The sequence below is a fragment of the Dama dama genome, chromosome 27 (genome assembly GCF_033118175.1).
Source record: "Dama dama isolate Ldn47 chromosome 27, ASM3311817v1, whole genome shotgun sequence".
Taxonomy (NCBI): Eukaryota; Metazoa; Chordata; class Mammalia; order Artiodactyla; family Cervidae; genus Dama; species Dama dama.
Window position 1 is genome coordinate 39,736,574 of NC_083707.1, and position 25,758 is coordinate 39,762,331.

The 25,758-nt window shown below is 41.2% G+C and overlaps 1 non-coding gene across 1 annotated transcript; it reads left to right on the forward strand.

Moving 5' to 3' along the window:
• The first annotated feature begins 12,606 nt into the window (after positions 1-12,606).
• TRNAG-CCC (transfer RNA glycine (anticodon CCC)) lies at positions 12,607-12,679 on the forward strand. The gene has a single exon. It is a non-coding gene; the product is annotated as a tRNA-Gly (tRNA).
• The last annotated feature ends 13,079 nt before the right edge of the window (positions 12,680-25,758 follow it).

Here is a 25,758-nt window from a genome sequence, read left to right on the forward strand (position 1 = left end):
TCCACCCCATCTACCAGCAAAATACCTTCCCCAAGGTGCTGCAATTAGCGTGGGTGGCACTTTTGTATCCGTTTTGAATGGGACAGTGGCACTTGATACCTGAAAAATCCTTTTCATGTGTTACTGCTCATGCAGAACTTAGGGGCTTCTAGTGTCATTGGAGCTTCCCAGGTGGTGCTAGTGGTAAAGAACTCGCCTGCCAACGCAAAAGACAAGAGACATAAGACACACAGGTTCCATCCCTGGATCTGGGCGATCCCCTGGAGAAGGGCATGGCAACCCACTCCAGTATTCTTGCCTAGAGAATCACCATGGACAGAGGAGCCTGGTGGGCTTCAGTCCATGGGGTCACAAAGAGCCAGACAGGACTGAAGGGACTTAGCGCAGCACAGTGTATCATTCAATATTTCCTTCCTGTAAAAGGGTGGGATTAGGCCCAGGGACCAAGGAAGTCACTTTTTAATGATTTGAAACAATTTCAAACTTAGAACAGTAAGGAAAATAGTACAAAGAACTCAGTAAGTCCTTCTGTCCTCATTTTCTGAATTGTGGCCACATCACATTGACCTCTCCCTTTCTCTCCAGATGGGTAGATACTCATGATCAATATTCTTTGTCTGGATCATTTAAGAGCAAGTGTAGACACGATGTCCCATTATCCTTAAACACTCCAGGATATATTTCTCCCAAACTAGAATTCTCTCCCACATAAATACAATACGGCCAATCCATAGAATCCCTTCAGATTTCCCAACTTGCAGCAAAATGTTTCATTTTCATTTTTGGTCCTGAATCCAATCTAGGCTCGCACATTTCCTGAAAGTGACACATCCGGTTCTTTTCCTTTCATCTGCTACAGTTCTTCCATCTTTCATGCCCTTGATGGCTTTGAAAATGACATGCCTTTTATTCTGTAGATTTCAGAGACCTCAACTTGGATCCATCTGATGTTTCTTCATGTTTGACCCAGGTCGTGCATTTTTGTTGGGTGCATCAAAGAAATGCTACTCTGCTCTAGACAGTTCACTTAGAAGCATCCCATCATTGTGATAATAACCTTGATCACCTGGGTTGTCAGACACTGGAATCCTCCAGTGTGAAGTCAGCATTCTGTCCTGTAATTGACAAGTATAGGGACATACTCCTAGGCTATATCAATTGTCTGTTTCTCACTGAAACTTCACTCAACCAGTCTTAAGAGGCATTGATAACTCTGGCCTGAATCAGTTACTGCTATGATGGTTGCCAAATGACTGTCCCCCATTTGCATCATTCCTTTTTTTCAATTGTGTATTAGCATTCTGTGAAAACAATAGTTCCCTTCCCTGCATTTATCTATTTATGGCAGTATAGACTCATGAATTCCTATTCCAGCCCACAGATCATATTATTACTTTCGTTATTTATTTTGATGCTCAAACATCCAGATTTGGCCAGAGTGTGTCTCTTCAAGCTGGCTCTTCGGTCCCTCTGCCCACGCCTCTGTGCTTCTCACTTTCTGGCACATCAAGATGGCGCATTTTGTACTTTCCCTGCCCCAGTCCTGGGATCAGTGAGCTCTTCGAGGAGCCCTGGTTCCTTTTCATAGAGGGTGGCATTTAGGAACGAGATCTGGGCACCCAAATGCTCACTGCTACTAGCATGTCCTAACCTCTAGGCTCTCTCAGTGGGGCGAGCAAGGAAGTAAGTGACAAATGTTCACACACAAGCAGACACACACATTTATGTCTATTGCTACGTGTGTGTATATCTATGCATCTATTTTTCTATCAAGCCATTTATATGTATATACCTATGAAAACATATAGAAGTAAATCCATCTCTGTATTTATCTAGAGACATAAATAGCACATCAGTACTCCCACTTCTGCCTCAAACATTCAGGGTTCACTCTAACCCACCCTCTTTATTTATAAATCTTTTCTCTAACAGAGAGTTACCTGACTCTCATTACCCTCAGAATATTGACTTATTTTCCTGACTCGCCTTGTGTAACCATCTTTTTGAAAAAATTTTGGCTGCGTGGTGCAGCACATGAGATCTTAGTTCCCCCAAGCAGGGATTGAATCCATGCCCCCTGAAGTGGAAGCATGTAGTCTAAACCGCTGGACCACCAGGGAAGTCCCATTGTGTAAGCATCTTCTGACCATAGTAGCCACCCCCTCCCTATTGCCCCAGCTGCTGCCTCCTGCTCCTGCAGCTCCTCTGTCTCAGGCTCCTGGGCCCCCAGAGCCGCTGTCAGCTCCTGACCATACCCCATCAGTAAAATGACTTCTCTGTCCTTGCAGTTGTGCAGGTCAAATCCCAAAGTCATGCTTGATAAACTGCTCTCTCTTAAACCCCATGCCTGATCTGTAGCAGATCCTGTTTGCTCCACCTTGAACACGGTCTAGCATCCAAATTTCTCACCACCTCCATCACTACTGTCTTGGTTCAGGTCAACATCTTCTCTTGTGTTGATTGTCATAATAGCCTCATCACTGGTCCCCTGTTTTGGACCTGGCTCTACTGAAGACTATCGTCAGCCCCTCAGCCTACATCATATTTTTGAAATATGTTGTATCATTTTCCTCCCTACTCCATGGCTTCTACTTTGTCAGCATAAAAATTCCAAATCCAAACAGAACCACCCCTTTGGTCTTAATGCCTCTTCTCCCTCATGTCTTACTGCTCTCCACCCTGGGCCCCACTCAAGGTCATTGGCTTCTAAGATGCTCCTGACGTGCATCCTCCTCCTTCCACCTGAGATGCTCTTCCCCAGGTGTCCCTGTTCTTTGCACCACCACCAGATCTTTGCTCAAAGGTATTTGAAATTATACTCCCTACTTCCTCCGTATTTGAAATTATACTCCATACTTCCAGCATACCTTCTCTGTCTCACTGCTGGATTTTCCTCTATAGCTTGCATTACAATCCAATGTAGTATAGATTGTTTTTATTAATTACTTACAGTCAACCCATCCCCTGCCATGACTGTAAGCCCCACAAAAAAGGAGATTTTCGTCTCTTAGGTTTACTGCTGTATCCTCAGTGCCTGTATCAGAGCCTGGCACACAATCGAGTCTCAATAAATATTTGTTAAATGAATGGGTGAAATTCCAGGAACACATAAACACATTTACAACTAACTGTTGATATATTCACATGCTAAGTTGTTGTCAGTGTGACTAAAGAGATCGAAGCCAGATAGTTGAAAGGTTTCATAGAGAGGCCTATATAGTTAAAGCAGAGTAGGGACTTCCCTGGTGGTTCAGTGGTTGGGACTTCGCCTTCCAGTGCAGGGGGCGTGGGTTCGATCTCTGTTGGGGGAGCTAAGATACCATATGCCTTTTGGCCAAAAGATCAGAAAGTAAACAATAGAGGCAGTATTGTAACAAACTTGATAGACTTTAAAAATGGTGCACATAAAAAAAAACTTTAAAAAATATTATTAAAAAAAAAAGCAGAGTGAAGTAAAAGATTATCAAGAATGTAAAAGACTTAAAAGAACTATGTGTATGATGAATAGGAAGTAAAGCAGGTAATCTGCAAACAAAATGTTGTTAGTGATCATCTGACCATTTAGTTGGCCAAAAGGCGAAATTACATATCACCAGGCATCAAAATGAAAAGTTCAACAAAAGTTTTGAAACATATTCTTTCAAATCATGGAGTCTATTAAAACGATTTTGGACACTTTCCTCTTCTGAAACAGAGTCTCTTGGAGCAGAAGGAACTCATTAAAGGGGTTCATATTTAGCACTGTCTTTTTCCAAAGTGGCAACTCAGCTCACAAGGGAAATGAATCCCTTTCTTATACTGTTAAAGCTCTGGGTCAAACTTGGGCTTTATAAGTTGGAAGCCCTTAGAAAACATTTCTACAAAATGAAATGGAAAACTCCTACACATAGGACAAATTTTCATCATTGATTAATCATCCCATTTTTAATGTACCTTGATCTGCATACTTTAGGAGAATCTGAGTATGTGTTTGAGAACAATTCAGAGAGCAAGTTTGGCTGAGGCCAGTCCCACTATTGGCTTCCCTGGTGGCGCAGTGGTTAAGAATCTGCCTGCTAATGCAGGAAAGGAGGGTTTGATCCCTGGGTTAGGAAGATCCTCTGGAGAAGAAGATAGCAACCCACTCCAGTATTCTTGCCTGGAGAATCCCATGAACAGAGGAGACTGGTGGACTGCAGTCTGTGGGGTTGCAAAGAGTCAGACACAACTTAGTGACTAAAACAACAAAAGTCCTACTATTAATATTATTTAATGACTCTGCTTGGAGACTACACGTAAGATACAGTGACTTATATTTGGAATTGCAAAAAGTGGCTTTTATTTTCTATAACCCCCCCAAAGTATCCAGGTAGGTATTGTAGTAGAACACAGTGAATTAAATGAAAGATACAGCTCTGATAGAAATTTTAGGTATTCTAACTATTCAAGTTGTTCAGCACATCCTTAATGGAATGAGACAGTTGGAAAGAGTGTTATTTCTCTTAAATTTGTCTCATTAGCAAAAGCCTTCAAGGTGAATGTTGGATTCTGCAGAAGTGGCCTAGCCGGTTTATGCAATCTTTTGAAAGGCAGACCTTCCCGTGTTTTCTCTAAGGAGCCATCTTTGTAAACACAGGGCTGGCATCTGTGGCCTCCTGATGCATAAACTGGAGCCTGGCCTTTGCAGCAAAAATCGTTTCCTCTCCCTGCTGTCCCTCCCCTGAAAACTTCAAAAAGTGAAGCAAGAAGTCAAATAAAGTTGTGATTTCCAGGAATGCCTTCCAGCTTCTTCCCCAATGCTGTTTCTTTTCCAGCAGTTTGATCTCAGGCTTAACCTCTCTGAATCTCAATCTCCTTAGATAAATTGGGAAAGGCATAGAGGACCTCATTGAATAGGTAGGATTAAATGAAATAATTGATGAAAGGGCTTTGAAAACGAGAAAGAACCCTAAGAATGACAGTGTGCTGTCATCACTATCACCATCCTCCTTCTCAAGGATTGAAATTGAATAACATCAGAAGTGTAAAAATGCTGTTGATGGAATGCCTGTACGTTTTTCTTACAATCAGACATGCCCATCCTCCTAACCAGCTTTTCCTCCAAGAGAAATCCTACTGTAATACTTAAAAACACTGAATCGTCACTGATCCTCCAGAGCTCCTTAGGTTTGGCATGGCACTCATCAAGCCTTAGAATGATTTTCCATTTTTTTTGTAAAAAAATAGAGTGGTGGGAATGTAAATTGGTACAATCACTACGGAGAACTGTATAGAGGTTCCTTAAAAAACTAAAAACAGGGGCTTCGCTGGTGGCTCAGTGGGAAAGAATCCACCTGCCAATGCTGGAGACATGTTTCAATCCCTGGTCCAGGATGATCCCACATGCCGTGGAGCAGCCAAGCCCATGTGCCACAGCGGTCGAGCCTGTGCTCTAGAGCCGGGGAGCTGCAACTACTGCGTCCACACGCCACACCTGCGGAAGTCTGTGTGCCCTGGAGGTTGTGCTCCACGGCAAGAGAAGCCCGTGTACCGCAATTAGAGTGTGGCCCCCGCTCACCACAACTAGAGAAAAGCCCAAGCAGCAGTGAAGACCCAGTACAGTCAAAAATAAACAAATATATAATAAATAAAGAACTACCATATGATCCAGCAATCTCACTCCTGGGCATATATCTGGAGAAAACCATAATTTGAAAAGATACATGCACCCCAATATTCATTGCAGCACTGTTTACAATATCTATGACACGGAATCAGCCTAAATGTCCACTGACAAATAAATGGATAAAGAAGACCTGGTGTGTATAAACAAGGGAATATGTGTGTGTGCATTCATGCTTAGTCTCTCATTTGGGCCTGACTGTGACCCCATGGACCATAGCCCACCAGTCTCCTCTGTCCATGGAATTCTCCAGGCAAGAATACTAGTGTGGATAGCCATTCCCTTCTCCAGGGGATCTTCCCTACCCAGGGACCAAACCGGAGTGTCCCGCATCTCGGACAAATTCTTAACCATCTGAGCCACCAGAAAAGCCCATGTGATGAAATATTACTCAGCCACAAAAAAGAATGAAATCATGCCATTTGCAGCACCATGGATGGGCCTAGAGATTATCATATGACATGAAGTAAGTCAGACAGAGAAAGACAAATATCATATGATATCACTCATATTTGCAATTTTTTTTTAAATGTACAAATGCAGTTCTTTGCAAAACAGAAACAGACTTAAAACAGATACCTAAAACAAGCTTATGGTTACCAAAGGGGAGATGTGGGGGGAGGGGCATAAATCAGGAGCTTGGGATTCACATACACACACTACTGTAAGTAAGATAGATAATCAGCAAGGACCTGCTGTAGAGCACAGGGAACTCTGCTCAATATTCTGTAATAACCTATATGAGTCTGAAAAAGAATATGTACATACATATAACTGAATCACTTTGTTGTACACCTGAAACTATCACAACATTGTAAATCAATTATACTCTAATAAAATAAAATAAGTACCTCTCCATTATAATAAGAATTTCACCAAGTTGCTGAGAGCAGAAAGTTCCATAGGATGCTCTGCCCTTTGCTGCGAAATATCAAACAGCAGGGACTGATCAATAAACCTCCCACACAACTGCAGCTCATCAACTCATTCTAAAGATTTAGGACTTGCCGTTTCCCGCTCCTTGGCTTGTTGCATGCCAGCCCGTGAAAAGAACACTCTAAATGCAGAAACTCTTTAGGCTATTTTCTGATCTGTGGCAAAGCATGCGAACTTAGCAATACATTGGAGCTAATCATCTGAAAAGTGATTCTTTGCCACATTTTACAAAGCAAGAAGTTTTCTAAATACGATGAACAATGGATTTAATATTGGTAGTTGTGTGTGTCTGTATCACCTTAAGCCAGTGCTGACAACTGGACTGCGTATTACTTTGGTTTCTACTCTTCCTCTTTTAAAATCAGAGCCACATTCTTTGCCAAGAAGAGCCATGTCCTGTGGCTAGTTGGTGATGTTCATTTTCACCAAGTGAGATTTCATAAGGTTCCTGGACCTTGTTGGTCTCTGTCTCTGGCCTCACCCTGGCTCTTTTCATCTTGTCAATTATTTGGGTGGTGGGGCCATCCACTGGTGAGGGGTCTGTGTAGAACTTTCCAGACCCAAGAAGCCAGGAGAGGAAGGTGACAGAGTTCTGTCTTAGATGTCTCCAAAACGTGAGGGTCTTCTTTGGAACGGTAAGACTTTCCCAGGCAGATGCTGTCTGAGTGACACTTGAAAGGGTAGGATTTGCTGCAGAAATTTGCTCCATCATCAGATTTTAAGCAAACTTGTTAGCGTTCTCTTATTTCACATATGGCTGATCCATAAAAAGAACAATGCTGATTTTAAAAATAAAAATTCAGATTTTTTTTTTTTAATCTATGAGAAAATGATATTTCTCCTCCAGTGTTTCAGCTTTTTCCTGGGGGGCCCTGAATCACCAGAGACCTGCCAGGTTTGGCCAGATCACGTCCAGATCACTGCATTAAAGTATCCGCCTCTTCTGTTGCTGTGGTTTCCAAACTAATCTTCCCTTGTCTGGTCTGTCTTAGGCTCCAAACTGGCTGCTTTATTCCCCCCACCCTTTCTGCCTCGGGCTCATTTTTCTCATACTAACCCAGGAATTATTCCTCTGCTTAGTCATTTTCAAAGACCTTCGGTTCACTCCAGATAAAATTTGAAAATGCCTAAAGGAACCCAGGGCTTCCCTGATGGCTCAGAGGGTAAAGCGTCTGCCCACAATGCAGGAGACCTGGGTTCGATCCCTGGGTCGGGAAGATCCCCTGGAGAAGGACGTGGCAACCCCACTCCAGTATACCTGCCTGGAGAATCCCATGGACAGAGGAGCCTGGTGGGCTATATATATAGTCCATGGGCTCACAGAGAGTCGGACATGACTGAGCGACTTCACTTTCATTTTCAAAGGAACCCAGTCCGGGATGGCTACCAGCCCGCCCAGCAATCGTGCCTCCTCCCACCGCACTCTGTCTTCACTTGGCATCCAAGGTGGCTGTGAGCTCTTGCCCACCTCCAGGCTTTTCCTGAGCTCCTTCTCAGGACTGGCCCAGTTCCCTCTTTTGCATCTCTTCTTCCTGCCAAAACCTCTTTGTCCCAGGAGACCTGATTGAAATGCACTTTCTCCAAACAGATGTGCCTCTGCCTTTGTTGTTAAGTCACTTCTGTAGTGTCCGACTCTTTGCAACACCATGGACTGTAGCCCACCAGGCTTCTCTGTGCAGGGGATTTTTTCAGGCAAGAATACTGGAGTGGGTTGCCATTTCCTCCTCCAAGGGATCCTACTGACCCAGCAATTGAACCCGTGTCTCCTGTATCTCTTGTGTTGCAGGTGGATATTTTACCCAGTGAGAAAGATTCCCTGGAGGAGGGAATGGCAACTCACTCCAGTATTCTTGCCTGGAGAATCCCATGGACAGAGGAACCTGGTGGACTACGGTCCATAGGGTCTCACAGAGTCAGACACGACTGAATTAACTTAGCCTGCCTGCCTGCCTCTTTACCCACTAAGCCATCAGAGTTTAGAGGAAATAAAATTCTCCTGGTTTACATGATTCAGATGACCTTTACATCATCAAAAAAGATAGTACAAACAACATTGAAAGTGCCAGACCTGCCATATACATAAATTCCTATGTGGTCACGGATATTTTTGGACACTTTCTTTGCCTTTCCTTTACAAACTTTGTCTAAAATGGCTCCCATAGAACCCCAAATTTGGTGGCTCTTTTTCTTCCCCTTTTTAATTTGAGAGATGGTTAGCCTATAACACTGTGTAAATTTAGGTGTGTCATGTGATAACTTGATACACGTATTTATTGTGAAGTATTTGCCACAAGAAGATCAGTTAGTATATCCTTCATCTCAAAAAATTACCATTTTCTTATTGTTGTTTTAGCCAGAACATTAAAACTCTACTCTCTCGGCAACTTTCACATATACAACACAATATTGTTAACTATAGTCACCATGCTGTTCCTTAGAGTCCCTGGAACTTGTGTGGGTGTGAGTTAAGTCCCTTCAGTCATGTTGGACTCCGTGTGACCCTATGGACCGTAGTCTGCCAGGCTCCTCTGTTCATGGAATTCTCCAGGCAAGAATACTGAAGTGGGTTGCCATTTCCTTCTCCAGGGGATCTTCCTGACTCAGGGATCAAACCATCTGTATCTTGCATCTCCTGCATTTGGCAGGTGGGTTCTTTACCACTAGCACCACTTGGGAAGCCCCCCTTGAAACTTATTCATCTTGGAAGTGCCAGTTTCTATGCTTTGACCAGCATCCTCCCCTTTTCTGCACCCCTTAGTCCCTGGCAACCACCATTCTATTTCTGTTTTGATCAGTGCAATGTTTTGAATTCCACATATAAGTGAAATCAAATTGTGTTTGTCTTTCTCTGATTTATTTCACTTAGCATGGTGCCCCCAAGTTTCATCATAGTGTTGAAAATGGCAGGATTTCATTTTTTATGGCTAATAGTCCATTGTGTGTGCGCCATATTCTTGGAGCCCTTGTCAAATATTATTTGATATATTTGCGTGGGTTTAGTTCTGGGTTCTCAATTCTGTTCCACTGGTCTCTGTGGCTTATTTTTGTGCCAGTACCATATTGCTTTGATTAGTATAACTTTGTAATAAAGTTTGAGTCAAGAAGCCAAATTTGGCATTTCTTGGGATGGAAATATGAAGGGGTCTGGAAAATCTCTGTTAATAAAAAGAAAACAGATATTTTGTTCTTTTTTTTTCAGATGGTTTTATTGTCATCACAATGTATTTATTAGAAACATCACCATAGAAAAAATCAATGAGACTTGCTGGCTTCTTGGCTGATGTCAGAAAAACCTGCCTCAAGTAATATTAAGGGCTTATATTTTTGATGTTTCTTTTTCTCTTTAAATGAATAAATCCTTTATGTGAATTGAGAGAATTGTAGCAAATAAGATTTGTTTCTCCTCAAACATTACCTCTCTAGAGCTGTACTTCCTTTTCTTTTAATGCTCTGGACATTTTTAATGGTTATTTTACATAACATATTTATCATTTTGTGGTTCACAAAGTTTAGAAAAACCACTGTGACCCTTAATGCTAATATAGCCTGTTGTGTTGAAATATGTTTTCTAATCATATACTGATAATTATGATTTGGATGAATAATTATTTACCTTAGAATTGGGCAAAATAATTGAGTATTTTTTAAATGCCATTTTATCCCTTGTGGCTCAGCGGGTAAAGAATCCGCCTACAATGTGGGAGACCTGGCTTCGATCCCTGGGTTGTGAAGATCCCCTGGAGAAGGGAAAGGCTACCCACTCCAGTATTCTGGGCTGGAGAATTCCATGGACTTTATAGTCCATGGGGTCACAAGAGTCAGACACAACTGAGCAACTTTCACTTCACATACCATACACCCTGGAACAAGTTTTTAAAAATATTAATAGGAAGCACCCATACGTGTGCAAAGACTTCTCACTGAATATTGAATAAAAATATCCTCTGGTTGATAATGTTAATAATTTCCAAATTCTCTTAAGACATGAGTTAGTTATCTGCTTTACTGAATTTTGAAAAGGCTTTGTATGTAGAATTATACCTTAATTCAGTGAGTCAAGCCCATACCTATTTTGGTTAGATGATTGGAACATAATTAATGTCCTGGCTGGTTTCTCCTTGACTAAATTTAGATGCATAAAATCATTTTATATGTAAGGCCATCTTATTTGCTGTTTGGTAAGTTACATTTCTGACTTAAAATAAGCCTGCATATCTTTCCACACTTCCCACCTCCCTTCCCCAGACCATCCCACTAACAAATTTGCTGTTTTAAATTTCTGACAAGTTTATGCCTCTATATATTTTTCTTATGGAAAAATAGAATCTTACTCTATATACCGCTTGATAACCTGATTAGTCTCACTTAATAAGTATTGTGAAAACCTTGTCACTCCATAAGGACGCCTTTCACTTATTTTTAAAAACCGTAGCCCTGGATTTTAGGTGCTGTCTCTCAAGGACTCAAGTGTGAGAATACTGACTCTGCAAATCGATATCTAGATATGAGTGCAAACAGTCCAAACGGCTGTGCAAGCATCGCAGTCAAACCTGGACACTAAGGACGGCTGCTGCAAGGTGTAAGATTGTGCAGCTGGCTCCCCAGTAAGGCAAGGACAGTCCAGGGTGCAAAAGTCTTCTGATGAGTTTTACAATACCTATACATGTGGTGATTTAAAATAATCTTCATGTTCAAAGTACAGCTGTATATCCATTTTACTACCCCAGTATGGATCTCCGTTTGCTGATTTCAGGCCATGTCATATTTGGTTTGGCACATTTCATCTGCTCAGCCTTGGAGATTGTCTTGATTTAGGCAGCTCAGAGGAAGGTTGGACTGGTTTTCCTTTATTACAGTTTGAGCTCTTTTCTTTCCTTTTTTTTAAAAATGGTGGTCTAATGTAAATGGCAACCCACTCCAGTATTCTTGCCTGGGAAATCCCATGGATGGAGGAGCCTGGCAGGCTACAGTCCATGGGGTCACGAAAAGTTGGACATACAGTGAACCCTTATTGGTTATCTATTTTATCTAATTAATTTATTTTTGTGGCTGCGCCTTGTGGCATGTGGGGTCTTAGTTCCCCAACCAGGGGTCAAACCCATGCCTTCTGCACTGTAAGCTCAGAGTCTTAACCCCTGGACCACCTGGGAAGTCTTGAAAGCTGCCACTATAAAGTACATCCATCAATACCAGGGGACAACTTTTGCTTTCCTTTAAGAGTAGATACTTTACACTTCTCAACTTCCCAAAGTTTCAAAGAAATGAGCACATCAATGCTACTTCTTGTCAGATAATTGCAACCTTGAGTACAAACAAAACCACAAAACGTGGTATTGTTTGATGGCACAAGAAATATCTATTTAGGCTGCTTCTGCCAGACAGGTGATGAGGCAGCCTTGAGACGGAATTCCATCACTTGTTCTAGGAGCGCCATCCTCAGCAAGGTAGAACAGGTGGACTCTCTGTAAAGGCAGCTTTCCTCCTCAACTGTCATCTGGAGGCAAGAAGAGCTGGGGCCAGGCAGGCATGGCATTCGCCCCTGTTTTCCTTTCTGGACTCAGACAGAGGCTGCAGAATAGACCCTAGTGCCTTGGCTTGCTTTCAGGGACTTGCATGTGGCTATACGAACCCAAGGTGTGTGGACGTGCCCTTTCATTTGCATTTGTCATTTGACTTCCGCATTAAGCTCCCTCACCTTTGCTGAGTGTCAGCTCTGAATGAGTGTTCAGATCATAGGTACAACATTGCTCTTTTGTTTTCATCTCTTCAGTTTGCTGCTGTGTGTACAGAGAGCCTGCCAGAAGTGTGCCCCAGCCCGATGTCCCTGGAGCGTCCTTGGGAATACTGGAAGTCAGATTACTTTTCCTCTTGTGACTTTCACCAGGGTCACCAACCTAGCGACATGGTGCCTTCTTTCAGGATGTTTCAGGAGACACCAATTTCCAACGAGCATGTGTTTCTTGGAATAGCGGCTCACAGACTTTGCTTTTACAATTTTTTTTCATTCTTAAAAAAACTATTGGGGGTCTTCCCTGGTGGTCCAGTGGTTAAGACGCCACACTCCCAATCGAGGAGGCCCAGGTTTGATCCCTGGTCAGGGAACTAGATCCCACATGCCACAGCTGAGAGTTGGAGTGCCACACCTAAAGATCCTGCCTGCCACACCTAAGACCTGGTGCAGCTCAGTAAATAAATGTGTGCTCAGTCCTCTCTGACTCTTTGCAATCCCATGGACTGTAGTCTGTCAGGCTCCTCTGTCTATGAGACTTTCCAGGCAAGAATACTGGAATGGGTTGCCATTTCCTTCTCCAGAGGAGCTTCCCAACCCAGGGATCCTGCATTGGCAGGCAGATTCTTACCACTGTGCCACCGGGGAAGCCCATAAAAAATGAATAAAAATAAATATTAAAAAATCGTTTGGGACCCCAAAGAGATTTGGCTTATGTGGATTATATCATGTTTATCATGTTAGAAAATAAAAGTGAAAATTTTATTTCCAATTTTATTGTGAAATAACTGATATCCATCACTGTATAAGTTTAAGGTACAAAGCATGATGTTTTGATTTATACAAATTGTGAAATGATTTCCATAGTAGGTTCAGCTAACACATCCATCTTTTCATATAGATACCATAAAAATAAAACAGGAAAGAAAAGGAAAAGGAAACCAATGTCCTCCTTATCATGAGAACTTTTAGAATTTACTCTTTCCAACTTTTCTATATAAAATATGGCAGTGTCAGTAACAGTCATTGTGTTGTAATTTACACCCCTGATACTCATAACTGGAAGTGTGTCCCTTTTGATTGCTTCCTCCAGTTCCCCCTCCCTATCCTGTGACTCTGGTTAACCACAAATCTGATCTCTTTGTCTATGATCTTGGGTTCTTTGTTTGTTTTAGACTACCCATGTAAATGAGATCATATAGTATTTGTCCTTGTCTGACTTATTTCATTTTGCATAATGCCTTCAAGGTCCATCCATGCTGTCTCAAATGGTAGGATTGCCTCATTTTTAATGACTGAATGATATTCCATTATAAATATATCTCACAACTTCTTTATTCCTTCATCCATTCAATGGCCACTTAGGTTGTTTCTATTTCTTGGCTGTTGTAAATAATGCGGCAATGAACGTAGGGTGAAGATATTTTTTTAATTGATGTTTTCGTTTCCTTTGGATATATTTTCAGAAGTGGAATTACTGGATTGTATGGTAGTTCTATTTTTAAGTTTTTGATGATCATGAATACTGTTTTTCATGGTGGATTGCAGTTTTAAAAAACATCAGAATACAAGCTGTCAGATGATAGTCATTACATGCCAAATAGCCCCCAGAAGACTTGATTGGATTCATGAAAGAATAAGGGTAAAAAAGGCAATAGTGTGTGAATTTTGTTGTGAAAGTTATTTTAACTCTAAGGTTTCCACTGGAAGGGTCTCAGTTACTACTCAGGGTTTTCAGGACCATACTTTGAGAAATGCTCTCCTGGAAAAAATTCTCCTTTTTTTCCCCTTTCCTTTTTAAAAAGCTCATTATACTCTTTAAACAGTGCCATTTCACAGACTCCAAAGGACATATTTTAGGAAGAGATATTTGGTAACATTCTTCTTAACTTGGAATGTAGGTGGGAAAGGTGCTTGGAAAAGGAAGGTTTTTAAAAAACCCTCAAGATCCTTTTCTCATAGTTAGATGAAGTCTATTTTTTCCCACCTCCCACATCTCACAGAGTTAGTCCTCTATCAAGACCAGAATCTTCAGTAATAGTTCAGGAATGCTAGTATAGAAACAGCAGATAAAAATGCAGAGAAAACAAAACTTATTTTCTGCCACTGTGCTGCAGTTCAGTTAATGGGCTCAGTGGCTATTTGAGCCCTGTGTCTGAAATGCCATCAAAATAAGGACAAAAATTCCTCCCTTGGACAGTCATTCTGTAGGAAATGGCGGGCGGTGGGGGGTGGGGTGGAGGGGCTATTGATGGCATTTCAGGAAAAAAAAGAAAACACCTTCAGCTTGCTGCTGGAGGCTTCAGGGAGAAGCCATGGGGAACCAGAAGGGACTGAGCTATCACAGCAACAACCAACTCCATGGAAATGTGGTGGATTTAGGAATTAGATGGATCAGGCTAATGTGAGGCCGAATGGGGGTGGGGATATGTGTGCACGGATCTGTTTATACACAGTGAGTAGCCACTCAATAATGCCGGTGAGAAGTAGCCCAGGGAGATGGAAAAGTCTGAGTTTAGAGATCAGCCTTTGACTGTCTGTGTATGTGTGCTTGGTCGCTTTAGTCGTGTCCAACTCTTTGCGACCCTACGGACTGTAGCCCGCCAGGCTCCTCAGTCCATGGGCTTCTCCAGGCAAGAATACTGGAATGGGTTGCTGTGGCCTCCTCTAGTGGATCTCCTGACCCAGGGATCAAACCGGCGTCTCCTGTGTCTCCTGCATTGCAGGCGGATTCTTTACCACTGGGCCACTGGGGAAGCCCTTTGACTGTCTGCTTACTACTTACTAACCGTGTGAATCTGGACAAATGGTTTCATCCTGCTGAATTCAGTTTCCCACCTGGAGAATGGTGTCCTGATATCTGCTTTGCCAGGTGATTTCTGAAAAGGTGAAATAATAGTTGCTCAATAGGTGATAGCAGGCTTCCCTGGTGTCTCAGATGGTAAAGAATCTGCCTGCAATGCGGGAGGCCCCAGGGTTGGAATGATCCCTTGGAGAAGGGAATGGCAACCTACTCCAGTGTTCTTGCCTGGAAAATCCTATGGACAGAGGAGCCTGGTGGGCTACGGTTCATGGAAGACACAAGGAGTCAGACATGACTGAGCAACTAACACTTTCACTACTTTTTTCAATAGGTGATAGAAGGGAAATTAGCCAGGAAATCCATCAATATCACAAGGACATTGATGACAGGGATGGTTGTCTGCTCTCTGCGCCCCAGATCACCAGAAGTTGAGGCATGGGGGAACACCAGCAAATTCACTGTCACCTTGGTCCCCAACTTGATCTTGACCACCAGAGACCACCCCCAGAATTCTGCAGGCATGGCGGAGCCTTGTGCTTCTCTGCGTCATGTTGGGCTGGAAAGTAAACAAGTGCACCCTGACCAACATGTAATCAACAATCTTGTATTTTACAATCATGCCTGTAACAGGGAGACCAGAGACCAGGCAAGAGACTCCATCCTGACCAGACTCCGTTTTCCAAAGTCGTGTACAAAATCACAGTATTGGTTGGTAAGATTCTTTCACCAAGATGCCAATTAAAGCACCCATTGCCTCTCCTGAAAATAAAACAGGCAACCCCCTGGCATTTTACCCTAAGGAATATGGAAACCAGGTCTTGCTGTGGAGTTTTGTCTTCCCCAGCAGGAGTATTGTGTGTCTAAATTAGGGTGTCAATCCTTTATATGAGTCACTCATGTCAATGGCTAGACAGTTTCTCATTATTTATTAAGAATGGTGTGACTTTTTAATTCCTACCCATCTTCCCTCCCTCTCTTTGAACACTTGGTAACTATCTAATTTGTCAGCATTGGCAAACATCACTTTTCAAGTAGAGATGCTACTTTCTGCATCCCTCAGATAATTAACAAAGGTGTAAAACATGGAGGGGAGAACAGAAAGAAATGAGACGTGTTTGGGGAGTTTTTAACAACATAAGACTACATTTAAAGATGTGAAACGACTTTTAAGATAAAGAAAAAAGGCACACCTCAGTAATAAGACTCTTCCCAACCAAGGTTATTTTGCTAAGTAATGATTAACTGAAACTTTTATCAGGGAGAAGGCATGATTGTAAAATGTTAGATTGTTGATTAGATATTGGTCAAGGTACACTTTCATCTTGCTAGGTGATTCAGGAAATGACACTGGACCTTCAGGTAATCTGGGGACATCCATACAGGGTTCAAAGAGAGGCAGGGAACAGATATGTGTTGTCGAGGGTGTGGCAAAAAGGGAACCCTGGCACGCTGTTGGTGGGCAAGTATGTGGGGGCAGCCACTGTGGAAAACAGTGTGGAGGTTCCTCAAAAAATTAAAAACAGAAGTACCATATGGTTCACCAATTCCACTTCTGGTTATTTACCCGAAGGAAATGAAATCACTATCTGGAAGAGAAATCTGCACCTTCTTGTTCTTTGCAACATTGCTCACAATAACTGAGATTTGGCAACAACCTAAGTGTCCATCAGTGGATGAATGGATAAAGAGGTGGGGTTTATACAACGGAATATTATTCAGCCATGAGAAAGAAAGAAAGTAATCCTGCCCATTGTGACAACTTGGGTGAAACGTGAGGACATTATGTTAAGTGAAAAAAGTCAGATGGAGAAAGACATACTGTATGATCTTACTTATATGTGAAATACTAAAAAGGCAAATTCAGAGAAACAGAATAGAGTCAGGGGCTGGGGGATGAAAGAAAGGGGTAGATATTGGTCCAAAAGTATAAGCTTTCAGTTATAGGATTAATAGGTTCTGGACATCTAGATTACAGCATGGAGATTATAGCTAATAGAAGTATATTCTTGAATATTGCTAAGAGAGTAGGTCTTAAATGTTCCCACTGCAAAGAAAGAAATGTTAATTATGTGACAGGATGGGAATGCCAGCTAATGCTAATTTATTTTAAAATGTATAAATGTATCAAATCAATATCTAGTACACCTTCAACTTACACAACGTTATATGTCAATTCTATCTCAATAAAGCTGTGAGGGAAAAGAGAGAGAGAGAGGCAAGGATATGGGAAAGAAAAAAGTCACATCTTTCTCAATTTGCCAAGATGTGGTGAAATATGTGATTCTCTTTCTGGCTGTGAGTCACACTGTTCTTTTGGAAATGCTCAATTTCACAGGAACTGGCCAAGTGACATGGGACTCAGGCACTGCCTGCCTTCCCTTTGAAGTCAGACAAACTGAAACCACTGCCATCTCATTTTATGCAACAACCATAAGCTATGATCTGACAATAACCAGCAGCCTTGAAGCTTAACATGTCAGCTGAGTGCAGTGGACATCAGCGAACTTGTATCAAAGAATGGGCTGACTCACTTTGTTGTACACCTGAAACTAACACAACATTGTAAATCAACTATACTCAAATAAAAATTAAAAAAAAAAAAAAAAAAAGAATTGGGCACCTCCTATGTAATATCCCATTTTTGCCACTGAAAAGAGAGTTATTCCCCTTAAGAACATACAATATATTTTTAAGGAATATAAAATAGGGATGCATGACAAACTGGACAAGGAAAGCTGGCAGAATCAGCAAAGGGGTCACACATGTGGTCAGAGCCTGGGGATTATCTTTTAAGATGAAGGAAGAAAAGATCAGAAGTATCAGTTTTTAATTTCTATTTTCAAATACTTTGAAATGCACATTTACAACGTCCATATGGTTTGTTCATTAATGTAGTTTATAAATGTGCATGCACAAATGGTCTACTGAGGGGGATCTTGTTCAGTGAACTTGAGAGACCCCTGCAGGCAGTGAGGGCTGAAGGAGGGCAGGGGAGGAAGAGGTCAAGGTGGGCTCAAGCCAAGAGGTGAGCAGGGGAGGGGGTTGAATGTGCATAAGAAAGAGGGGAGGGTATTCCAGTCCAGAAGACAATGGGAGCTGAAGAATGGAGCTGGGTGACCATCGAATGCTCCTGAGACTGGGAGGAGACTGACCAATCCAGGGAGGAGGGAATGCATTTGAAAGCAAAGGGGATAACAGACCAAGGTTTGTAGCCAGAGAGAGCATATGAACCACTCTGCAGGTGAGAATTCACAGGAAGACACCCAAAAAAGAGAGATTTGGTCTTTAGGAGTTTTTGAACTAGCTTCTGACAGGTTGAAAGTCATGATTAAGGAAAAATCACCACCCAGCAGAATGAAGCCTGGGAGGAAAGGTAGGAATTTTCAGTAGAAATAAAAAAGAAAGTGGAAGCAGATGGTATTCAAGCAGCAAGGTGAATCACATGTTTCCAATTTAGGGTCTAAGACTGTCCTCAAGCTCAATGTCCGGGAAGATCTACCCAATAGACAACAATAAATGCTGAGCAAGCCCAGACTCTGAGTCAGAGAGACCTGGTTTTAAACTCAGGCTTTGCTGCTTATTCCAGCTGTGTGACTATAGGCAAGTTTTTTTTTTTTTTAAAACCTCTTCAGGTTGTTTTCTCATCTGCAAAATGGGAATACTAACAGTGCCCACCGTGTGGGATAATGTGAGGACTCAATGGGAAAGTGTTAAAAGCCCTTTGAACATACTGAGTGCTCACTACATTTCTTTTAGAACTTTTAATGAAAATTGATTTCAATTAAAACAACAAACTATAAATATTAATTGGATTTGATGCTCTTTGAAGAAAAATGGATATTAATTTTTCCATTGGTTTAATTTCCTATTTCTTTATTTGTACCAACCATTCCATGCCTTCAGAAGTCAACACCTCATTTTCATGCATGCTTTGAAAATCCTGTCCCACTCCCACCCCACCTCTTTTTTCTTCCTGGGGTTCCTATTGCAAGAGGGGTAATGACACTCATACTTGACAGGTTCTTGAACTTCAGCAGGGCTTTTTAAAGCATAGGTGCCTGGGGCTTATTGATAAGATCTCAGGCAATACCAGTGTTGCAGGTCTTGTCAGTCCCTGAGAACTGCCCGCTCTAGGAAGGGTCCCAGATTTCCCTCTGAGGTATATAAACTTGCATTCTTGGCTTTGCCATTAACTCTCATTCCATCAGCTGAAGAAAATGCAATGGTGATGGTATTACCAGGGGGAAGGGAAAGGTCGGTGTATTGTTTTTCTTTCCTGGATCTGAGCTTTGCTGCTGATTCTTACATATGGAAAAGTGAGGGAAAGAAAAAAAAAGAGAGAGAGAGAGAAATGCACATAAACTTTTCTTTCTCACATGAAAGAGTTACAGCAAAGTTTTGGTTTTTCCATCAGGAAGTAATCTTAGAGTTTATCTTTGGTTCTGTGGGAAGAAAGTCAAGAAGTGCCCAGCCCTCTCTTCCTAGATCCTTTTGTGTGCGTGACTGGACGTCTCTGTGTAGTTATGTTGAATTACAGTGGATTCCTCAGCATTGTTTCTAACCCATACCCTCAGGTCAAACACAGAATGTGTTTTGATACAGAGATTTTTTTACAAGTCCATCTGTATATGTTATATATTGTTGCTGTTTGGCCCCTAAGTCATGTCCAATTCTTTGTGACTCCGTGGACTAAAGGCTCCTCTGTCCATGGGATTTCCCAGGCAAAAATACTGGAGTGGCTTGCCATTTCTTTCTCCAGGGGATCTTCCTGACTCAGGGATTGAACCCTCATCTTCTGCATTGGCAGGCAGACTCTTTACCACTCAGCTGCCTGGGAAGCCCTTACAAGTCAAAGCTGATGCTAAAAGATATAATCTTCAAAGATTTTTCTGTAAAAATTAAAAGAGTGATAAAATTATGCATAATATAAAATGTATCATCTACATCATTTTAGGTGTATTTTGTGTGTCATATTTAAGTGTGCTTTTTGTGTCATATCCAAGAAATTACTGCTAAATCCAATGTAACAAAACTTTCCCCTGCATTTCCTATTTAATAGTTTTATAGCTTTAGCACCTTGGGTTTAGGTCCTTGATGCATTTTAAGTTAGTTTTTGTATGTGGTGTTAGGTAAGGGTCTAACTTCATTCTTCTGCATGTGGATTTCCGATTTTCTCAGTATCATTTGTTGAAAAGACTGTCCTTTTCCCCACTGCTTGGTCTTAGCATTGCTGTGGAAAATCATTTGACTGTATATGTGAGGGTTTATTTAGAACTCAGGAAGTTTTAACTATGTATTGCTAACATCAGTATTGTCATTCAGAGGCTGAAATCTCTTAGTGGTGCCTGAGGCGACTTGAAATGTGATAATTCCACATTGCTCCCTTGATTATTTTGCTGTTACTTTTTAGAAGATCGTAGTAACAAGGTACAGTTTCATGAATTTCCTCATCATCCACCATAGGAGGAATATTCCTCAAACATCATTTAGATCATACGATTCCACTGCTCATAAACTTTTAGTGGCTGTAACTTGCTTCTAGGATAAAATCCAATTTTCGCGTTTAAGCATCAAGATGCTCCTCACTTGGGTCTTACATCCTCATTCATCCTGTGTCTCCATGTGTATGCCCTGGGTTTCGTGGGTGGGTTGGCGGGGAGGAACCCAGGTCAAGGTTGTATGTTTGTGTGTATGGTTGTGTGTATGAAGTGTTTAGTAAGACTTTACTTCCCTCAGGGACCATGGAAGGAGGCAGAGTCAATCTTCTTCTTCGGAGACAATCTTCTTCCTCTGTCCATGGGATTCTCCACGCAAGAATACTGGAGTAGGTTGCCATGTTCTCTTCCTAACCCAGGGATCGAACCTGTTTCTGTCTCCTGACTTGGCAGGTGGGTTCTCTACCACTAGCTCCTCTGTAAAACATCAAATATAATAAAGAATTTTATTTGCAGAGGATTGTGCATTTCAATTCACCTTAATGCTGTAAGGACTGAGAGTTCTGACAAATATTTTCTTAGCATACTAATCCTCTAATAGGACCCAAGTAGACAACATATACTCTGTGATCTCCTATTATTGTGTCCATACAGCAAGCTTATTTTATAGGTTTCATCCTCACTGTGATACTCTAAAGTATTCCACTTTCTGTGTTTGTGTATAGGTTTCAGGAGCAGGGGTGCCTGGGCCAGTCTGCCACACTTAAGCATCTCTGAAAATTAAATTACCTATTCTGCTTTTGAAAATGTCTACGCCATTGAGAAGCTTAAGTCACCTATGATTCCTATTTCCCCAGATCTCTAAGCATCTTGGACAGCTTCTAAGCATTATTCATTTAAGACGGAAGAAGGAAAACATGTTTCTTTTAAAGCAACTGCTTCAAAACCCAATGATGTTATATAGAATTAAAAAGAAAATCTCTATCGTATAAAACTTGTGATGCATGCATGTTTTGTACCATTTCTCCAGGGTCCTGTTCAGAGAACCTGGAAACAGTTTGTAAAGAGATTTTAAGATTATACTGTGTGTCCAAACTGCAAACAGAATCAGAAATTGGAAAATAGGCTTTGGGGAGACAAGTGAAAAGACTTCATTCAATCGATATACTGAAAAACTGTATTGGGCTTTAAAAAATGGTTTCACATTTCACGTGAAAAATTTAAGGTAGCAGATCTGTGATGGTAATAGAATTCTCACATTGTTGCTTGTTTTCACTTACCAGCAGAAGAGACATAATTTACGCAGGAGTAAAATATACTCATCATTTCCTCTGCCATCCCCCATCACTTAATACCCATGCTAAAGATTGGGAAGATTTCCTGGAAGAGGAAATGGTAACCCACTCCCAGTATCCTTGCTGGGAGAATCCCATGGACAGAGGAGCCTGGTGGGCTACAGTCCATGGGGTTGCAAAGAGTTGGACATGACTGAAGTTACTGAGCATGCCCAGAAAGGTTTAAAAAGTCTCATTATTAAATGCAATCTGTATAGCATGTTACAATGCCAATGATTTCAACTAAGAGGCTCATCACAATTACGTGGAGTCTTTTATCAAATTCACAGGTGTGACCCCCACCCCCACCCCTCGTCTACTGTCAGGAACATGGATCCACTAAAACTCAAGTCAGAATTTGAACATCGGTGGTTGGTGGGTTTTTTTATTTATTAGAAATTTATATTACATTTTATTTTTTAGACTACTTCAGGTTCACGGCAATATGGAGGGGAAGGGCACAGAGATTCCTGTATCCCTCACATGCACAGCCTGCCCCATTATGAGCATCCCCACCACAGTGGTACCTTGGTTATGGTTGATAACCCTACACTGACAGGTCATTATTAACTGAAGTCCACAGTTTCCATTAAGGTTCACTCTTAGTGCTGCCTATTCTATGGGATTAGACAAATGTAGTATGTATTAGAAATGTACAAACAAACATAGTGGAAAAACCTGAATGAACCTTTTGGCCAACCTAATATAATGGCACATATCCATCCTTACAATGTCATGCAGAGTATTTTCTCTGTCCTAAAACTCTTCTGTGTATCATTTGTTCATCCCTACTACCCCCTGCCTCCACCAGGCAATCATGAGATTTTTTGACTGTCTCTGTAGTTTTGTCATATAGTTGGACTCATTCAGTATATAACCTTTTCAGATTGGCTTCTTTCACTTTGTAATATGCATTTAAGATTCCTCATGCTTTTTCATGGCTTGATAGTGAGGAATACTATTCCATTGTCTGAATGGACCACAGTCTGTATTCATTCACCAACTGACGGATATCTTGGTGGGTTTCCCTGGTGGCTCAGATGGTAAAGAATCTGCCTGCAATGTGGGAGACCTGGGTTCAACCCCTGGGTTGGGAAGATGCCCTGGAGATAGACATGGCTACCCACTCCAGTCTTCTTGCCTAGAGATTCCCATGGATAGAGAAGCCTGATGGGCTATAGTCCATGGGGTCACCAAGAGCTGGATGCGCCTGAGCGAGAGTTGGATATGACTGAGCAATGAACACTTGGTGTTCTTCGCTTGGTGGTTTCCAAGTGTTGGCAGGTATGAATAAAGTTGCTTTAAAAACATCCATGTGTAGGCTTTCGTGTAGACATAAGTTTTCAACTTCTTTGGGTAAATATCAAGGAATGAGATTGCCGGACAGCATGTAAAAGAGCATGTTTAGAGTTGTAAGAAATGGTCAAACTCTCTTTCAGCGTGGCTGTACCATTTTGCATTCCTGCTGACAGTGAACAGGAGTTCCTGTCATTTCACACTCTCACCAGCATTTGGTGTTATCAGTTCTGGATTTGGGCCCTTCTAATAGGTGTGTAGTGGTACCTTGTTTTAATTTGCATTTCCCTGACAACATATTATGTGAACCATTTTTTTTTCCTTAATGTCCATTTGCCATCGTATGTGTTCTTTGGTCAGATGTTTATTAAGACCTTTGGCTTACTTTTTAACTGAGTTGTTTTCTTATTGTTGAGTTTTAAGAGTTCTGTGTATATTTGGATAACAGTCCTTTATCAGATGTGCATTTTGCAAAATATTTTCTTCCAGCCTGTGGCTTATTTTCTCATTCTTTGGCTATTGTCTTTCACAGAGCGGTTTTTAAACTTTTAAAACTATTTATTTATTAATTTGGTTGCGCTGGGTCTTAGTTGTAGCACGTGGGATCTTCTATCTTTCTTGTGGCATGTGGAATCTTTAGTTTCAGCATGCAAATGCTTAGTTGCTGCATGTGGGATCTAGGTCTCTGCCCAGGGATCGAATCCAGGCCCTCTGCATTGGGAGGTGGAGGCTTAGTCATTGGACCACCAGGGAAGTCCCAGCTTATCAATTATTTCTTTGATGAATTTTGCCTTTGGTATTGTATCTTAAAAGTCATTTTCATACCCAAAGTCATTTGGGTTTTCTTATTTGTTATCTTTTAGGGCACTGACTCAATGGATATGAGTTTGAGCAAACTTGGGGAGACAGTGAAAGACAGGGAAGCCTGGAGGGCTGTAGTCCATGGGGTCACAGAGTCGGACATGATTTAGTAACTGAACAAAAACAACAACATGGAGTTTATAGTTTTGTCTTCTACATTTAGGTCTGTGATCCATTTTGAGCTAATTTTTGTGGTGGGTATGAGGTCTGTGTCTGGACTCATGACTCATGAGTGTCTAGCACCACGTGTTGGAAAGACCATCTTTGTTGCATTGTATTTTATTGCCTTTGTTCCTTTATCAAAGATCAGTTGACTATATATATGTGGTTAGCACCTGTATTTTTAAAAGGCCCTAAAGAGGATTCTATGAACATCTTCTAGCCCCCTTCCCCACCCTAGAGGAAAGTGTCACTAACAAGAACCATAATAAATAGTTGCTCACAAGTAAGGAAATAATAGAAGAATATTTACTGTTTTACTGAAGTCAAACTCGGAATATTTCAGGACATGAAAGACAGATGCCGTAATGCTATCTGCTATATTTGGCTGAAACTGAACCAATTTTCAGTTTCATAAGTTTAAGAGCATAAGTTTCGCAGGTTATTCTTGGTGTCATCTTTGAAAAAATTACATAAGGCACAGGAAAATATTCCTCTGATGACAGATAAAGGATCTAAAAATCCAAACATGCATTTTATTTGCTTTCAGACCCAGTGAGTGAGAAGCAGATTTCAGCCACATACAGAATTTAATATGCACAGAGCTGCCTTCATTCCCTGGAGGCAAATCTAGTTTCTGGTTGAAATCGTGTTACCATTGTAGCTAACTCTGTTCCGCTTATTGAGAGAGCTCTTGCCACAATGGTAGGTGCTAAAATAGACTTCTCAAGAGCTGGATCACCAACAGACAGAAGCAGGAGAGGTAGAAAAGGCCCTTGTGAAAAATCAAGGTGAACATCCACTCTTGACCTAGATCCTGTGTATCTTTTCCTCTGGAGTCAGCATCTTATTTTCACTTTAAACATTTGTAGAGTAGCATTCTCCATGGAAGCTTTTTGAACTTAAGAACCAGCTCCATGAGTTGGTGAATTTAGTTCCTTATTCCATTTGAACAGTCAAGTGCAAACCAGGAAACAGTGAAGGAGGGTGATCTTGGAACCATAATGATGTCCTGACGTTCAAAAAATTTAATTCTTATTGCTCTCATTACAGAGCACCAGAACAGAGTCATCAATGCAAATGATCATGCCTGAAAACACTCTTCCCCAGTGGCATAAAAATTGAGATCTTTTATATTCATTCTATGCTTGAGAAATGGGTGAATTAGGTTTTGAGTGTAGAGTAGTTAGAAAATATTCTAAGGCTAAGATGATTGAAAAGATTGGGGATATAGATAATTCCGAAATTTTATGAGTATGAAATGATATAGCTTTTAAACATTTTATAATATCAGAAAATTTTACCCTATAGGTTTTTCTCTGCCTGCAAAATTTTCCCCAACAATCTTTGATTTTCCAATATTAAGAGTGTCTGAAAAATTTGTTATCAGGAGAAATGGAATACTAGTGCTGAGAGATGTTATATAAACTTCTATTAAAATCTCCTTGCAATCTTTTAAAATTGAATTAATTAATAGATTAATTAATAGCTTTCAGCCCACGAGCCTGATTTCAATTGCTTGATGGTTAATAGTTATCTATAGACAACATCTGTGACAAAGTATA